A 20686-nucleotide genomic window follows, 5' to 3' on the forward strand; every position below is an offset into this window, starting at 1 on the left:
CTGGATTGGAGAAAAGAGGGATCTTGCTTTACAGAAGCATAAGTGAGAGTACATAGATACTCAACATGGTGAAAGGTTCTAAACAAGAGAGCTGTGGCACACCGAAGCAACAGAAAAAAGCGCAGACTGACATTGATAAATTTCTACGCAAACGATCCCCAGCGCCAAAACGGGACAATAGCAAAGCTGCGTCTTCTCAGCCTGCCCAACCGGACCAAACTGACTCTTCAGGAGATAGCTCGGGGGACGAAAGACCAAGAGAAGATAGCTCTTCCATACATCTCTCACAAAATACTATGCAAAAAATTATTGAGAATGCCCTTAAGCCTGTTTTGAAGGAACTGATTGATATTAAGCAAGAAATGAGACAAATACATAGCAGAGTGGATCACCTGGAAGAGTCTCAATCGGCTATGTTAAGATTTGGAAAATCCACTAAGAAATCTTTTGGGAGCTGTCAAGCGCATTTAAACAACGTCTTATCTTACGTAGAAGACCAAGATAATCGGGGAAGAAGAAACAACCTTCGTTTGAGAGGTATTCCGGAATCTATTGCTCCGTCTGATGTTATGGGAGCGACCTACGAGATCATAAAATCATTACTGCCTGCTGAACAGGTGGACAATCTAGTTGTTGAAAGGGCACACCGGGCATTAAGGCAAAAGCCGAGAGATGGTGAACCACCTCGAGACGTGATATGTAGAATTATGAATTCCACGCATTGGGATATTGCTCTTCGAAAAGCCAGAGATGATCCGGAGCTTTCATATGCGGGTAATCGTATTCTGTTTTTTCAAGATATATCTCCCGTTACTTTGAACAAACGTAGGCAACTGAACCCCCTTACGGATGCTCTACGGGCGAAAAATATTCTTTATCGGTGGCTGTTCCCATTTGGGATTTCGTTTTCCCTAAATGGCTCAATGAAAGTTATTAGACGTCCTGATGATCTTGTTCCTTTATATGAGGACATAGGATTGGATCCACACATTCATCTGTCATGGCTTCAGATAACAGACGTCGCAACTCTACCGGATCTACCTAGATTTGTTACGGGCTCATCAGCAGATAACAAGTCCAGTCGCAAGAGGATGTCGGCTTCACTGGAGTTTCACTCGGATGATACCTAGGTGAACTCTAGGAGGGGATGGATGTCCTTTTTTGTAGTTCCAGATATCCTTTGAGATGTTGTTTTGCGCTACACCATGGTTCTGACATGTTATTGATACCTTCTGGGTCTCGAACTAATAGAGATTCGGGGGGAATGCTAGTTATTAGTTTACATGATAATATTTTTTGAATGTTTTCAATGTCCTTCTTTCTCTCTATATACAGCTTATAATTGGAGTCACAGTTGCTTCAATTGTATAGTTATATAATTGGTAAAGTGTATACTGTAAGTTAGATATTGTTGAAGATGTTTACAATTAAGGTTACCACATGGAATGTGAAAGGGATGAATTCCCCGACTAAACGTTCGAGATTGCTGCAGTTATTACGGAAACAGCAGACGGATGTAGCTATTTTTCAAGAAACCCATTTTGTAGATGGGAAAACCCCGTCACTCCCTACTTCTTATTTTTCCAAGTGGTATCACTCACAACACCCTTCGCCCAAAAAAAGAGGTATATCTATAGCAATCAGTAAGTCTGTGCCATTTACTCTTATCTCTGCGTTAGCCGACCCTGAGGGGAGGTTTCTATTTTTGAAAGGCCAAATAGCGGGTACACAACAGATTCCCTGGATCATAGACACTATGTCTCAGCTCAAACACTTTCAGTCTGGGATTTGTATTCTGGGGGGTGATCTAAATGTAGCTTTGGAACCTCTGTTAGACTCTTCTACAGGTCACTCTCAACAGTCATATAGAGGTCTCCGAGCTCTGCATAGAGTGTTCTCGGATATGGAACTTAGAGATGTCTGGAGGTCCTTTTTCCCGACAGGAAGGGATTACACTTTTTATTCAGTTCCTCACAAAACATATAAGAGAATAGATTATTTGTTTGTTAGATCTTCTCATCTCCCTCTGGTTAAAAATGTGTCTATAGGGCAGATTGCGGTCTCTGATCACGCACCGGTCTCTATGTCAATTGCGATTACGTCAATGCCACAAAAGATGTACAACTGGAGGTTAAACGAAGCTCTCTTGAAAGCAGAAGGCCACAAAAAAAGCATAGCCAGTTTGCTTACTAAATATTTTGAAGAGAATGTGGGTCAGGAGGTATCCATGCCTATAATTTGGGAAGCCCATAAAGCGGTCATAAGGGGCGAATTTATTTCTTTAGGTTCAAGGGTAAAGAAAGCGCAATGTAAAGACGTAGATGAAACTTTGCACAAGATTTTACAACTTGAAGGTAAACATAAAAAATCGCTCAATAGTCAGGTTCAAGAGGAACTGACAATTCAGAGGGAACATTTGAAACAAATTTTAAATTTAAAAGCAGCAAAGGCCTATCTATATGAAAAACATGCTATGTATGTACATGGTAATAGAGGGTCCAAACTTATGGCCCTTATGGCAAAAAAAAGAAGAGTGCAAATGCATATAGATTCCATTCGATCAGATAATTGAACTTTACTCAAGACAACGCCAGATATCGCAGTCCAATTTAAACAGTATTATGAATCCCTATATAATCTTAGAGACCAGGAGTCAGGGGAAACTTCTGTTCTGAGGGAGCAGTTGGCACGAGATTTCTTGAAGGAGCTCCACTTGCCCTCTCTCAATAGCAGTCAGCAGGAGTCTATGAAGCAACCATTCTCCATTTCAGAATTGGAGAAAGTATTAGTAGATATACCGACAGGGAAGAGTCCGGGTCCAGACGGGTTGCCAGCCATCTATTATAAATCATTTCGTGATATCCTTCTTCCACATATGCTCAATACTTTCAACTCTGTTTCCACAACTGCAGGTTTCACTAGACAAACTTTAGAAGCGCACATCATAGTCCTTACCAAAGAAGGTAGAGACGGTGCCCTTTGCAGGAATTACCGCCCTATTTCGCTCCTCAATGTAGATGTGAAGATTTATGCTAAACTCCTGGCGAATAGACTACAAGTTTTCTTACCTGAGCTGGTAAATTCAGAACAAGTAGGGTTTATCGCACGGAGAGAGGGCAAGGACAATACTGTGAAAATACTTAATTTGATCCAATACGCTAGACAAAAGAACATTCCATTGGCACTTCTATCTACTGACGCAGAAAAAGCGTTTGATAGAGTGGATTGGTCATATATGTCTAATGTTCTTAGAAAATTTGGTTTACCTGATCTTGCTATTGCACAGATAATGGCTCTGTATACATGCCCCTCTGCCCGTATCCGCTTAAACGGTATATTGTCACCAAGCTTTAAAATATCTAACGGGACTAGGCAGGGTTGTCCTCTGTCCCCTCTTTTGTTCGTTCTTACAATTGAGATACTGATTCAACAAATTCGGCAAAACCCTCTGGTCAAAGGTGTTAGTATCAGGAATCGAGAATTCAAAACGGCAGCTTTTGCTGATGACCTGTTAATAATTACATCAAATCCGGATGTATCCTTTCCTATATTGACGGAGATATTCGAACGCTTTAAGGCATTCTCTAATTTTAAAATAAATTCGACCAAATCAGAAGCTCTGAACATATCTTGTTCTAAAAGCATGGTTTTGTTGGCTCAAGCGCACTCTCCATTTCATTGGTCCGCAGAGCCCATAAAATATTTAGGTCTCAAGTTGTCGTCTTCTCCAGGCTCCTGGTTCTCTCTTAATTATGTACCTTTACTCACTAGCTTAGACCGGATCATGAAAGATTGGAAGATCCCATACATCTCTTGGATTGGGAGGTGTAATTTGGTTAAGATGTTAATTATTCCAAAATTGACATATGTACTCCAGACAATGCCTATATTCCTTCCGCAAAGTTTTTTTCAGAAAATTCATAAAAAATTGCTTCATTATATCTGGCAAAGTAAAGGACACCGTTTGGCCTTTAAAACCTTGACTCGCCCTAAACGCTTAGGAGGTCTTAACCTTACTAATATTAGAACTTTTTATCAGGCAGTCCAATTTGGTAGGATTAGAGAATGGCATGGGGACCCTCTTGTAAACACAAAGCTCTTGATTGAAGAGGAGATGCATGACTCGTTATTGACCCAACTGTTAGTACGTACGGCTGGTTCTTATGGGCCTGTTAAGTCGGTGAATTTAGTGACAAAGGCTTCCTTAGACGTGTGGAGACGAGTGTTCAAATATAAAGATATATGCCCGACTCCTTCTCCACTAATAAGATTGGGTGATTTACTGGGTTTATGTGACCCGGGCTCTAGCAATAACTTAGTTTTACAATCCAAGTTGAGAACAAAGGTTTTGGGGGAGGTTGTACGGGATAACACTTTTCCATCATTGTCACAACTTCAAATGGAATTTCCCCTTGCTCACCTCACTCTTTTACATCATCAGCAGTTGTCGCTAAATTACAAAACGTTGGGACAGCTTGGAAATATTAGCAGACAGTTGACATGGTATGAGTCCCTGTTATCTGTTTTGACCCCAGTTCCCAGACTTACTTCTGTTATATACAAGCAGATTAATGCTTTTGATACAGAAGACCAATTAACTTATATAACTTCATGGGAAAAAGAACTTGATATCCAGCTCAGCTCATCAGAGATAGATAGTATTTATGGGTCGAGTTGCGGGCCTTCACGATACATCAATCTCCAGGAAACTTCCTATAAACTTGTGAGTAGGTGGTATAAAACCCCGGTGTTACTTAATAAAATGGATCAAAGTATTTCATCAGAGTGCTGCAGGATGCCACAAACATAGTGGCACGTATACCCATATATGGTGGGAATGTGAGCTGATTAAACCCTATTGGCAACAAGTAGAAAGCATCATTCAGATAATGTGTCCACAAGCTCCTGCTTTAACTCCGGTTATTCTTTTTCTAAACATCACAAGAAGTTCTGTTTATTTTGTGGGGAAGCCGTTATGGTTACAACTGGTGTTAGCTGCTAAAGCTTTGATACCGTTATATTGGAGAAGGGAAGATGCTCCGCCTGTTTCACAATGGCTGAGAAAAGTAGCTCAGGTATCTAGACTGGAGGAGTTGAGCTTCTTGGCACAAAGGAACCCAAAGAAATATAAACAAATATGGCTCCCATGGCTTGAGTTTCTGTCTGATACTAATGGCTATGGAAGATTCGCATGATGGTAGAAACGTTTTGGCTATATGTAACGGGGGTGGGTTTTATCCTGGAAAGGATGGTTCTCATTACATTGGTTTGTATCCTTAGAAAGGGAAGAGTAGGGGGATGAAGATATTTTTATTTTGTATTTCTATTTGTATGTCCACCTTTGAGGTACTTGTCTTATGCTTGACATTTTCTATTGTCATAATCAAACATGTATAACTCTTTATTTTTGAATCTTTCTGTTAAAGAGGCTGGAAGCTCTACTAAGAGCTGTCTGTAAGTGTTTATTTGGTCAAAATGTGTTTTTGCTTTGTTGTAATAATATGATGTCTAAAATAATAAAAAGATATTTGACAAAAAGGAAAAGTGGACTTTGATAGCTCAGAATCAGTCATACTGTATCAATTATTTTGGGTTCTGTACTTGTATGGCCCTTAATGCTTAGAGGACCAGGAAAATGTCCAGTTTGCCACCTCTTAAACACATAAACATAATCAATGTGTTTACAGTTAGCATGCCAAGGAATTTTTTTTAATGTTATTCTCAAAATATGTTGTTTTAACAATGCAGTTCAAACTAGAGTTTCTATAATGCACATATACAGTTATACAATATAGTTTTTTCTATTTGTGCCTATTGCATATATAAAGGAAATGTATCTACTTAAGGTTAATTCAATCGGAATATAAAGCAGGGTTTGAATACAACGGATTTTGTGCAGAGTTTCTGTGCATATTCTGCAGCAAAATAGCAGTACAACATTGTACTGGATTTAATACATATTAATCTACATACTAAACTACACTAAAGGTGTTATCCAGGCATTATAAATATAATAACTTAAACAGGATATTGTATAACTTAATGAAAAATGCACAAATTCACCTTTCAATCCCATGCCACTCCAGTGCCAACGGTCCATGGATACCAACAGTCTCTGTTTACATTGGCTGAAACAGTGAATCACTGTGCCATACTTACTGAGAACAGTGTTGCGACCAGTGATTGGCTGTATCGTGGTATTGGAAGAAGAAATGGCTTTTTAACAAGTGGTCCACAACTACATGTACCAGTGACAGTGTGTCTGATCTTCCTGGAAAGGAAAGAAGCAATAACTTTTACCCTATTTATTTGAAAGAAATTGTCACTTGGACACAGACTGATGTATAACCGTGTTGTATAACTGCTTGATGCAGAATAATATGCCAATTTTCAATAGCACTATTATCACCAAAAGGATATATGCAAAACAATGAGTGACGTCTGTACCAGCAGGCAACAACACAATATCAGCACCAGGATTTAAGTTTAAATTAAAATCTGTTTATTTGAAAAAACTTGCCACTTGGACACTGATTGAAGTATAACGGCGCTGTATAAATGCTTGACGCAGAACAATATGTACATTTTTGGTGACATAATTAGATATATGGAAAACAATGAGTGACAACACAAACATGACGTCAGTATCAGCAGGCAGCGGCACTCTATCAGCACCAGCATTTAAATTTTAAATCAAAATCTATTTATTTAAATAATAATGATGTCATGAAGATTGGGGGCTGCTTATAGTGGCTATGACTCGTATGACTGTCATCCACTGAGTCATTAGTAATTCACACCTATACTCCTCATGATTGGCTGAGTTAGAGGGAGGGCTTCCAGCAAGGCATTATGGGAAAGCCTACCAGACCGCCTGAGGTCATATAATCCGTCTTTTTTTCTCCTTCTAACCTGTAAAATGGCGCTCGTCATTTTGAGCAATTTGTGCAGGACGAATTCCAAAAGTTTTGGATTCGCTAAAATCTGAAACTTTAGGGAAATTTGTAACTAATTCGATATGTGTGTCCCTCCAGGGCGACATGGCACTGAAAACCTTTCCAGCAAAATCTGTGCTACAAAATCCAAATGGCGTTCCTCTCCTTCTGAGTGCTGCCATGGGTCCAATCAGCAATATAGATTCCCATGTTGAGATACAATATAGTTTTTTCTATTTGTGCCTATTGCATATATAAAGGAAATGTATCTACTTAAGGTTAATTCAATCGGAATATAAAGCAGGGTTTGAATACAACGGATTTTGTGCAGAGTTTCTGTGCATATTCTGCAGCAAAATAGCAGTACAACATTGTACTGGATTTAATACATATTAATCTACATACTAAACTACACTAAAGGTGTTATCCAGGCATTATAAATATAATAACTTAAACAGGATATTGTATAACTTAATGAAAAATGCACAAATTCACCTTTCAATCCCATGCCACTCCAGTGCCAACGGTCCATGGATACCAACAGTCTCTGTTTACATTGGCTGAAACAGTGAATCACTGTGCCATACTTACTGAGAACAGTGTTGCGACCAGTGATTGGCTGTATCGTGGTATTGGAAGAAGAAATGGCTTTTTAACAAGTGGTCCACAACTACATGTACCAGTGACAGTGTGTCTGATCTTCCTGGAAAGGAAAGAAGCAATAACTTTTACCCTATTTATTTGAAAGAAATTGTCACTTGGACACAGACTGATGTATAACCGTGTTGTATAACTGCTTGATGCAGAATAATATGCCAATTTTCAATAGCACTATTATCACCAAAAGGATATATGCAAAACAATGAGTGACGTCTGTACCAGCAGGCAACAACACAATATCAGCACCAGGATTTAAGTTTAAATTAAAATCTGTTTATTTGAAAAAACTTGCCACTTGGACACTGATTGAAGTATAACGGCGCTGTATAAATGCTTGACGCAGAACAATATGTACATTTTTGGTGACATAATTAGATATATGGAAAACAATGAGTGACAACACAAACATGACGTCAGTATCAGCAGGCAGCGGCACTCTATCAGCACCAGCATTTAAATTTTAAATCAAAATCTATTTATTTAAATAATAATGATGTCATGAAGATTGGGGGCTGCTTATAGTGGCTATGACTCGTATGACTGTCATCCACTGAGTCATTAGTAATTCACACCTATACTCCTCATGATTGGCTGAGTTAGAGGGAGGGCTTCCAGCAAGGCATTATGGGAAAGCCTACCAGACCGCCTGAGGTCATATAATCCGTCTTTTTTTCTCCTTCTAACCTGTAAAATGGCGCTCGTCATTTTTAGCAATTTGTGCAGGACGAATTCCAAAAGTTTTGGATTCGCTAAAATCTGAAACTTTAGGGAAATTTGTAACTAATTCGATATGTGTGTACAGTAGAATCAATTTGCGGATCTCTAGCCCCATTGTATAGTATAACAAAAACGTCAAAAGCTGGTATTAAAGTACTAAGTACAATACACATATATTGGCATAAAATATATGAATATTTGCCAACAATGATGTATTTGTAATAGAACCATCTGCAATATATATATATATATATATATATATATATATATATATATATATATATCAGTGTTAACAGAAGTAAAAATATATAGTCCACAAAATGGCGGACAGAGTGCTTATAAAGTCAGCCCTGCTTCATGACCCTGTGTGGTCCTATATTCTTCTGGTGACAGTTGAAATTCTCATGTGAGCAGTCATTTTCCAAATGTGGAACCCATTCATTTCATATAAGTGCATTGAAACTGTCTGGGCACCTGTAGCAATAAGCAGCCCAGAAAGTCCGTATCCAAGCCTCCCACTATTTGTATTTTTTAGGGACATTGCAGCCTGACTCAGCATCAAGAAAGAATTCTAATGGAGGTGGAAGGCTCAGTGAGACTTATGTGAGAGGAATAAGACTCCCCAGAGCTGCTGTGCTGTATTGGTCAACGTGCTGGTATTTATAAGCAGCAAGCAGTACAAAAACCCTTGGTAGATTACCCCCCTTACCACAGATTTATAGTAGATTATGACCATTTAAAAATATGTTTTGCATTTGAAAAGTGCATGTTTTTTTGGGCTTACTGAAGTTTTTCCCATTAACTTAAAAACTGCAGCATTGTTACATGATCATTTCCTAGAACTGTTTTGCCACGTACGCATTTTCACAGCACGTGATGTGGATGCTGCTCAGGCTGCATATTGACTATAAATCACATCCCAACACAGTCTACACAATTCGCTGCTGTCCAAGTCATTTTTTATAGCCTTAATTCTTGGGTCAGTTGCTTCTCACAAGTTCATTAGATACAGTAAGTGAGGCATTTATGAATGGACAATGAGGGAATAGGGGGACGGGCCATGAATATTAAATAGGTGATTGTCCTTTTAATCACTATACTATGATTCCTCAGACTGGATGAGCAGATGTCCATTTGCCAATCTTTTAAATTGCACAGACCAGGCTTATGTGTTAAAGGGGACACTATGCCTTTTTTTTTTCCAAATGAATGTCCCTGAGCATTGGTCACTGTTATAACCCATGGACCAGTTCATTCAGAACTACAATAGAAATTCCTGGACACTCTGGCTTAGTCCAATAATTTATTATCCTTATTCAATAAATGAACTTTGTTGTAGCCAGTTACATACAGACATACTCCCCGCCTTCTATGAGCCATAACTTTTTTTTTTTCCTTTAATGGAGTGGTGTATGAAGGATTATTGTTCCAGCAGGATTTGTATTTTTTTTTATTGGTACAATTTAAAGTACCATATAATGTACTGGGAAAATGAAAGAAAAAATCTATGTGGATTGGAATTGGAAAAAACGGTGATTTCTCCATTTTCTTTTGGGTTTAATTTTTTCGTCTTTCACTGTGCAGTAAAAACAACACATTTACTTTAGTATGCTGGTCAATACAATTACGACGATACCATATTTATATAGGTTTTTTAATGTTTTACTCCTTTTACAAAGAAAAAACTATTTGTTAGAAGAAAAAAACAAATGTTTTTTTTTCGATATTCTGACATTTCAGATGTTGGCCCTGCGATCAGCTAAGAAGTGATGACTAATTTCTCTTGCGGGACAGCCGATATTGACTGCGGTTATTGAAAGTGGGTGCACCATTGTAGCAGAACTATGGGAGGTTTCCAGTGTAATGCCCTGTGTGTGAGTAGAGTGAACGAAAGGTCCTTCTGCCGTTGGAACTCCTGTGCAGCTATAGCAGCTATACAGCAGGCATATGTTGCAGTATACCAAACGTGTCTCCGTGTGCTATATGTAAGGATTTTCTGCCAGATCAGTGACTACATATTTCCAATTAGAGATATTGATGCCTCTAGTGTCATTCTTTGGGTGAGGATTAACCCCTTCAGGACCCAACCTGTTTTGGCCTTCCGGACACAGACGATTTTTTCGAATCTGACGTGTGTTCATTTATGTGGTAATAACTTTGGAATGCTTTTACCTATCTAAACGATTCTGAGATTGTTCTCTCGTGACATATTGTACTTTATGTTAATGAAAAAATGTGGACGATAAATTCACTATTTATATCTGAAAAACACCAAAATTTAGAGACATTTTGTAGAATTTTCATTTTTCTAAATTTAAACGTATCTGCTTGTAAAACAGATAGTAATACCACACAAAATAGTTACTAGTTAACATTTACCATATGTCTAATTTATGTTTGCTTCATTTTTTGAACATCTTTCTTTTTTTCTAGGATGTTACAAGGCTTAGAACTTTAGCAGACATTTCTCATATTTTAAAGAAAATTTCAAAAGGCAATTTTTTCAGGGACCAGTTCAGTTCTGAAGTGGCTTTCAGGGCCTTATATATTAGAAAGTCCCCTTAAATCACCCCATTTTAAAAACTGCACCACTCAAAGTATTTGAAATAGCATTCAGAAAGTGTTTTAATCCTTTAAGCATTTCACAGGAATTAAAGCAAAGAAGAGGTGAAATTTATACATTTCATTTTTTTGCCGAAACTCATTTCTAATACATTTTTATTTGTACCACAGAAGGTTTTACCTGAGAAATGCAACTCAATATTTATTGCCCAGACCAGATTCTTCAGTTTTTAGAAATATCCCACATGTGGCCCTAGTGCACTAATAGACTGAAACACAGATATAAAACAAGATTAGGTTTAGAAAACCATACCCAATAGAAAACCCAACAATAAATGCGATATAAATATCACACGGTGCCAATTCTGAAAGATATATATGTAAAACAAAAAAGAAAAACTATATCAGAAATATAACCAGGCACTCTTGGGTCATTGAAAAATTATGAAAATTTATTTATTATTAAAACTCCAATTATTTAGAGAATATAAATGTATTCACACAATTTAAAACATTTTTGTCTCCTGGCCAGGAAAAGGTTACATACAGATACAAAATATACTAATAAGTAGGAAGCATAGATGTACACCTTGTTTTCCCCACAAATCGGGGTAAATGGCAAGAAAATAGATCCAAGAAAAAATCGCTAGGTTGAATTCACACCTGCGTTTTTTTCCCCTTGCACATACTTATGTGTATTTCCTCCAAAAAATGACAGCAATTCTTGTCAAAAGAGCGTGTAGTAGATTTATGAGGAAGGCCTTCCCATATATGAAAGAAGCATACCCCTATAAAAATAAAGCTGTCATTCAGTAAGGGGTTTGTATTTTTTATTTGTGTGTGGCTCTCATTCCTCCCTTTCAAGGATCAATCTTGCCTCAGGGATCAGGGGTAATAGACAGTCTATTTCTTAGACCATTCCGGTCAAAATATATTCCTCCCGATCCTTATAATTATCACAGAGAGCTCCGTTCTTAATGATTTTATACTGCTTTTACCTTTAAACATGCACAAAGAGACGTGGAAGAGCAGCAGGCACAATTTGAAGCTCCAATGCCTCTCACCAGGTGGTATTCAGGTGAGATTCCGCCCATAAGCTCATACCTTCCTTCAAGCCTTTAGGATTGAGTTCTTCAATATAGGCTTTATTACGTCTCCGACATGCAAGGTTGCTCCACAGAAACATGTAGAGGTATTAGATCCAAAAGAAAGAGGGGCCCACACTTTCAAAAAGGTGATTTTCCAAACCATATAGTATCCATATAGTATCCTTTTTCGTGCGATGTTCCCAACACGGCCAGGGATTCACAAGGCAGAGTCTCGACGTCACTACCCGCCTTGCTTGATTAGGTCAGCTGACGCGTTTCATCCCTTATCGGGATTTCCTCAGAGCTGTCTTAGCAAGTCCAGCCAGATTCAGTGCATTTATAGGGTCCAACGGGCTTTCATTGGTTCTATAGTTGGGAATAAAATATCCCGTACCGAAGGTCTATGCTATTGCAAGATTACCCTCATATTCCTTCAACGAAGTGACAACAATAATTTTCTTTCTACATCAAAAAATATATGTTAAGGAAAAAACTGACAATCAATTAGTTCGATATTAATGAACATTTTAATCCCTATATAGATCGTGCATAATCAGTAATGTCCCTCATACGCTAATATATATGTGAAACTCGAGTTTTGGAGAAAATTACTTCCTGCCTAAATAAAGTTAAATAATATTACCCAAGTTATACATTTCATATTTCACATATTTTTTGAGATGTTAAATACAAATATTTTTCCTTTTAATAAAAGAAAAAAGAGAAAAAGAAAAACTTTTCTTTCCATATTTTTACATAGAGAGACATAGATACGAAGAGCTTTTAAATATTACATTTTTGTTTATTACATTTTTATTTAGTCAAGATATTCAAGCCCGTTTTTTTGCAAATAACCCATAAATATAGTTCCATTATATGAGTAAATTCTCAATTTTATGACAAAAAAATATGGGTGGAGTACATTGAGCCTTCCCGGGACAGCAGGGAGGGGGCTCATACCCAAAAGGGCAACAAAGTCCCAAGTCCCCACTAACCCCGGAAGGAACACGAAAAACCCCCACACCTCCAAAAGTCTAAGGAGACATCAAGGGACAAAGTGTCAATCAACGTACACAACGTATTTTAATCCCTGTATAGATGGAGGACAGTCCATGGTGTGCCCTCACATGGAAATACATATGGATCTCTAGTGTAGAAGAGAGTTGTTTACTACCTGAATATACTTTAATGCCATTACAAAAATTGTACATTTTATATTGCAAATTTTTACAAAGAGATATATATGGGTAAAGTCAATAAGCATTTCATACTGAGTATCCAAATACTTATGCCAGTTATTCTATATGAAGTTTCCTTGAGCCATTGCTCCATAGGTATGATTCCACTCCATCTATGAATTATCAATTCGATGACCGAAGAACATGCGGACGGAATCAAACCAACGTTCCAGGGAAGGCAGGGAGGGGGCTCTTATACCTGGAGGGGCAACAGAACCCGGGTCCCCACCAATCCTGGGAGGCAAGCATATAATTCCCCACACATTCAATCATCAAGGAACAGGATAAATGAACAATCCATAAAAAATCAAAGTATGTACTTAGATGGAATGAAGTTCTCTATTAACCCCCACTACCCATTAATCCTCGGATATGTCACTTATGTACTCCTCCTCATATGAAGAAACTCCTTAGTACGAGGGGAACAAAAGGGAAGATAAGTCATTTATCTGAAAAGTGGCCTGTTCTATATTTATGAGCAAAACCCACCCCATCAGTTTTGCCTTTTGGCCCTCAAATTTGATTATTCCAAGAGATATTCCATACTTCTTGTTAATCGATGAGAATTACCGAGTATGGATCCAGTCAATCATGCGCCCCCTAGGAAAAAATGTTTTCATATCTTTTTATCACATCATGGGATATATATGAAATGGGAGGGGGCCGGAGGAGACCTCTAAAGACGCTGGAAAACAGCCATCCCAGAGGAGGTCCACATGCTACCTCCCAAATGGAAAATTAAAGAAACATATTGAATTTTATTTCATTGTTTAATCCTCTAGGGTTTAGGGTACCCAGTGTATAAATCCACATGGTCTCCTTCTGTAAAAGTATACGATTGCGATCACCTCCTCTTCTATCCCCAAACAGTTGGTAGATCCCCATGAATTTTAGGCCCGCAGGTGATTGCTCATGGTGTGTTTTAAAATGTGCTGCCAATGGATTTTTTATATCTCCCTTTGAAATATCCAAAATGTGTTCATTTATGCGTATGTGCAGTTCTCGTTTGGTTTTCCCAATATATTGTTTTCCACAAGGGCAGATAATCGAGTACACAACCATCGTGGAACGACAGTTAATATAATTAAGGACTTTAAATTCCCTTTTGTGTTCACTATCCGAGAAAGTATTTGACTTCAGCACATATTTACAACATCTACACGAACCACACATGAACATTCCCTTGGGGCGTTTTTGTAGCCATGCCTCATTTTCTGGAGTTCTTCTCTTGAACTCCGAGCTGACTAGTATGTCTCTCAATGTAGGGGCCTTCCTGGGAACCATACTCGGTGTATCTCCAACTATTTGATTAATTTTTTGGTCCAAAGTTAAATGTGGCCAGTTTTTTATCATCAAGTTACGCAAAATTTCCCAATGGGACCCATATCTTGAAATGAATCTAACTCTCTTGTCCTCATTATTCCTTTTATTTCTTTGAAGGATTTCCTGTCTATTATGTCTTAATGCCCTATTGTATCCCTTCTTGATTAACTTCTTGGGGTACCCCCTATTCTCAAAACGAGACGATAGGTCTTCTGCTTCATTCTTAAAGTCCTTTAATTCCGAACAGTTACGCCGAATTCTAAGGAATTCACTTATTGGGATCCCCCTAATCTGAGATACAGGATGGTGACTACTTGCTGCTAATAGGGTATTACCCGATGTTGGTTTCCGATATGTAGTTGTTTTCAATTTGTTTTCCACCTTATAGATGTTAAGATCTAGGAAACTAATAGTATCTTTACTATGAGTGAATGTCAAAAAGATATTTAAATTATTTATATTCAAATCCTTGATGAACTCTTCCAGTGATTCAAGGGAACCCCTCCAACACAACAGGATATCATCCATGTATCTAAGCCAAGTTCGGGCACACTTCCTAAAGAGGGGGTGAGGGTACACAATAAATTCCTCCCACCACCCCAGATGTAGGCAGGCATACGATGGTGCACAAGAGGACCCCATAGCTGTTCCATGTGTCTGGCGATAATACTTGCCATCAAAGGAAAAACAATTATGATTTAAAATGAACTCTAACATTTCTATAATAAATTCGTTCTGATGGGCCCAATCACCCCCCCTCCTCTCCAAGAAGTGTGCAGCTGCTCTTAAGCCAATGTCATGTGGGATCGAAGTATACAATGATTCTACATCTAATCCAACAAGAAAAAAATCCTCATCGATTCTCAGATTATAAATTTTGTTAAGGAGATCTCCTGTATCCAATACAAAAGAAGGAAGTGTACGGACAAAGGGTTTTAGTTTCTCATCTATGTATTTTCCAAGGTGATCTGTCGGGCCATCACAGCCCGAAATAATGGGTCTGCCCGGGGGAGTATTCCTGTCCTTGTGCACCTTTGGAAGTACATACATAGTGGGCATTCGTGGCTCTCTCACCTCCAGATATTGTAATTCATGTTTGTTTATCAGACCCTCATCTAACGCAAATAACAGCTTCCTATTCAATATCTCAGCTATATTGGTCAATGGATTATCTTTTAGAAGGATATACGCATCGGTATCTAGCTGTCTTTTAATCTCACCGACATAGTCCTCCTCCTTGAGAAGTACAACATTTCCCCCTTTATCACTGGGTTTATTGTGTACCCTCACCCCCTCTTTAGGAAGTGTGCCCGAACTTGGCTTAGATACATGGATGATATCCTGTTGTGTTGGAGGGGTTCCCTTGAATCACTGGAAGAGTTCATCAAGGATTTGAATATAAATAATTTAAATATCTTTTTGACATTCACTCATAGTAAAGATACTATTAGTTTCCTAGATCTTAACATCTATAAGGTGGAAAACAAATTGAAAACAACTACATATCGGAAACCAACATCGGGTAATACCCTATTAGCAGCAAGTAGTCACCATCCTGTATCTCAGATTAGGGGGATCCCAATAAGTGAATTCCTTAGAATTCGGCGTAACTGTTCGGAATTAAAGGACTTTAAGAATGAAGCAGAAGACCTATCGTCTCGTTTTGAGAATAGGGGGTACCCCAAGAAGTTAATCAAGAAGGGATACAATAGGGCATTAAGACATAATAGACAGGAAATCCTTCAAAGAAATAAAAGGAATAATGAGGACAAGAGAGTTAGATTCATTTCAAGATATGGGTCCCATTGGGAAATTTTGCGTAACTTGATGATAAAAAACTGGCCACATTTAACTTTGGACCAAAAAATTAATCAAATAGTTGGAGATACACCGAGTATGGTTCCCAGGAAGGCCCCTACATTGAGAGACATACTAGTCAGCTCGGAGTTCAAGAGAAGAACTCCAGAAAATGAGGCATGGCTACAAAAACGCCCCAAGGGAATGTTCATGTGTGGTTCGTGTAGATGTTGTAAATATGTGCTGAAGTCAAATACTTTCTCGGATAGTGAACACAAAAGGGAATTTAAAGTCCTTAATTATATTAACTGTCGTTCCACGATGGTTGTGTACTCGATTATCTGCCCTTGTGGAAAACAATATATTGGGAAAACCAAACGAGAACTGCACATACGCATAAATGAACACATTTTGGATATTTCAAAGGGAGATATAAAAAATCCATTGGCAGCACATTTTAAAACACACCATGAGCAATCACCTGCGGGCCTAAAATTCATGGGGATCTACCAACTGTTTGGGGATAGAAGAGGAGGTGATCGCAATCGTATACTTTTACAGAAGGAGACCATGTGGATTTATACACTGGGTACCCTAAACCCTAGAGGATTAAACAATGAAATAAAATTCAATATGTTTCTTTAATTTTCCATTTGGGAGGTAGCATGTGGACCTCCTCTGGGATGGCTGTTTTCCAGCGTCTTTAGAGGTCTCCTCCGGCCCCCTCCCATTTCATATATATCCCATGATGTGATAAAAAGATATGAAAACATTTTTTCCTAGGGGGCGCATGATTGACTGGATCCATACTCGGTAATTCTCATCGATTAACAAGAAGTATGGAATATCTCTTGGAATAATCAAATTTGAGGGCCAAAAGGCAAAACTGATGGGGTGGGTTTTGCTCATAAATATAGAACAGGCCACTTTTCAGATAAATGACTTATCTTCCCTTTTGTTCCCCTCGTACTAAGGAGTTTCTTCATATGAGGAGGAGTACATAAGTGACATATCCGAGGATTAATGGGTAGTGGGGGTTAATAGAGAACTTCATTCCATCTAAGTACATACTTTGATTTTTTATGGATTGTTCATTTATCCTGTTCCTTGATGATTGAATGTGTGGGGAATTATATGCTTGCCTCCCAGGATTGGTGGGGACCCGGGTTCTGTTGCCCCTCCAGGTATAAGAGCCCCCTCCCTGCCTTCCCTGGAACGTTGGTTTGATTCCGTCCGCATGTTCTTCGGTCATCGAATTGATAATTCATAGATGGAGTGGAATCATACCTATGGAGCAATGGCTCAAGGAAACTTCATATAGAATAACTGGCATAAGTATTTGGATACTCAGTATGAAATGCTTATTGACTTTACCCATATATATCTCTTTGTAAAAATTTGCAATATAAAATGTACAATTTTTGTAATGGCATTAAAGTATATTCAGGTAGTAAACAACTCTCTTCTACACTAGAGATCCATATGTATTTCCATGTGAGGGCACACCATGGACTGTCCTCCATCTATACAGGGATTAAAATACGTTGTGTACGTTGATTGACACTTTGTCCCTTGATGTCTCCTTAGACTTTTGGAGGTGTGGGGGTTTTTCGTGTTCCTTCCGGGGTTAGTGGGGACTTGGGACTTTGTTGCCCTTTTGGGTATGAGCCCCCTCCCTGCTGTCCCGGGAAGGCTCAATGTACTCCACCCATATTTTTTTGTCATAAAATTGAGAATTTACTCATATAATGGAACTATATTTATGGGTTATTTGCAAAAAAACGGGCTTGAATATCTTGACTAAATAAAAATGTAATAAACAAAAATGTAATATTTAAAAGCTCTTCGTATCTATGTCTCTCTATGTAAAAATATGGAAAGAAAAGTTTTTCTTTTTCTCTTTTTTCTTTTATTAAAAGGAAAAATATTTGTATTTAACATCTCAAAAAATATGTGAAATATGAAATGTATAACTTGGGTAATATTATTTAACTTTATTTAGGCAGGAAGTAATTTTCTCCAAAACTCGAGTTTCACATATATATTAGCGTATGAGGGACATTACTGATTATGCACGATCTATATAGGGATTAAAATGTTCATTAATATCGAACTAATTGATTGTCAGTTTTTTCCTTAACATATATTTTTTGATGTAGAAAGAAAATTATTGTTGTCACTTCGTTGAAGGAATATGAGGGTAATCTTGCAATAGCATAGACCTTCGGTACGGGATATTTTATTCCCAACTATAGAACCAATGAAAGCCCGTTGGACCCTATAAATGCACTGAATCTGGCTGGACTTGCTAAGACAGCTCTGAGGAAATCCCGATAAGGGATGAAACGCGTCAGCTGACCTAATCAAGCAAGGCGGGTAGTGACGTCGAGACTCTGCCTTGTGAATCCCTGGCCGTGTTGGGAACATCGCACGAAAAAGGATACTATATGGATACTATATGGTTTGGAAAATCACCTTTTTGAAAGTGTGGGCCCCTCTTTCTTTTGGATCTAATACCTCTACATGTTTCTGTGGAGCAACCTTGCATGTCGGAGACGTAATAAAGCCTATATTGAAGAACTCAATCCTAAAGGCTTGAAGGAAGGTATGAGCTTATGGGCGGAATCTCACCTGAATACCACCTGGTGAGAGGCATTGGAGCTTCAAATTGTGCCTGCTGCTCTTCCACGTCTCTTTGTGCATGTTTAAAGGTAAAAGCAGTATAAAATCATTAAGAACGGAGCTCTCTGTGATAATTATAAGGATCGGGAGGAATATATTTTGACCGGAATGGTCTAAGAAATAGACTGTCTATTACCCCTGATCCCTGAGGCAAGATTGATCCTTGAAAGGGAGGAATGAGAGCCACACACAAATAAAAAATACAAACCCCTTACTGAATGACAGCTTTATTTTTATAGGGGTATGCTTCTTTCATATATGGGAAGGCCTTCCTCATAAATCTACTACACGCTCTTTTGACAAGAATTGCTGTCATTTTTTGGAGGAAATACACATAAGTATGTGCAAGGGGAAAAAAACGCAGGTGTGAATTCAACCTAGCGATTTTTTCTTGGATCTATTTTCTTGCCATTTACCCCGATTTGTGGGGAAAACAAGGTGTACATCTATGCTTCCTACTTATTAGTATATTTTGTATCTGTATGTAACCTTTTCCTGGCCAGGAGACAAAAATGTTTTAAATTGTGTGAATACATTTATATTCTCTAAATAATTGGAGTTTTAATAATAAATAAATTTTCATAATTTTTCAATGACCCAAGAGTGCCTGGTTATATTTCTGATATAGTTTTTCTTTTTTGTTTTACAGACTGAAACACAGGCCTCAGAAGCAAAGGAGTACCTGATGGATTTTGGGGCCTCCTTTTTTTTTAGAATATATTTTGGGCATTACTTAAGGTTTGAAGAGTTGATTTTTTTCATTTTCACAAGGGATAAAGGAGAAAAAGCACCCCAACTTTGGTAAAGCAATTTCTCCCAAGTACGGCTATACCCCACATGTGGTAAGAAATGTTTTTCATTAGGGATTAATCATTTTTAAAGGTTTTTTTGCTAAATATATTGGAATTAGTCTGTAAAAATGGAAATCTACTTTTTTCCTGAAAAAACTGAAATGTATAATATTTACAAGGAATAAAGAAGAAAATGCCCCCAAGATTTGTAAATCAATTTCTCACGATTATGGCAATATCCCATATGTGGTAATAAACTGCTGATTGGACCCATGGCAGCACTCAGAAGGAGAGGAACGCCATTTGGATTTTGTAGCACAGATTTTGCTGGAAAGGTTTTCAGTGCCATGTCGCCCTGGAGGGACCAAAACAGTGGCAACTCCCCAAAAGTGACCCCATGTTGGAAACTACACCCCTCAAGGAACTTATCTAGTAGTATAGTTAGCATTTTGACCACAGAGAGATTTTGCAGAATTGAGTGGAATTTTTTTCAATAAAATGTTGACTTTTTTTCATTTTCACAAGGGATAAAGAAGAAAAAGCACCCCAACATATGTAAAGCAATTTCTCCCAAGTACGGCTATACCCCACATGTGGTTATAAAGGTTTTTCATTAGAGATGAATTAACCCTTTCAGCACTGATCAATTTTTTTGCTTTCTTATTTTAGTTTTTCACTCCCCGCATTCCAAGAGCCATAACTTTTTTATTTTTCCATCAATAGAGCGGTGTGAGGGCTTATATATTGCGGGAGGAGTTGTTGTTTCTATTGATACCATTTAAAGTACCATGTACTGGGAAAGTGAAAGTAAATTATTTGCGGTCTGAAATTGAAAAAAACTGTGATTTCTCCATTTTGTGGGGGTTTTGTTTTTACATCTTTCACCGTGCGGT

Source organism: Rhinoderma darwinii, chromosome 5 (genome assembly GCF_050947455.1).
Source record: "Rhinoderma darwinii isolate aRhiDar2 chromosome 5, aRhiDar2.hap1, whole genome shotgun sequence".
Classification (NCBI taxonomy): Eukaryota; Metazoa; Chordata; class Amphibia; order Anura; family Rhinodermatidae; genus Rhinoderma; species Rhinoderma darwinii.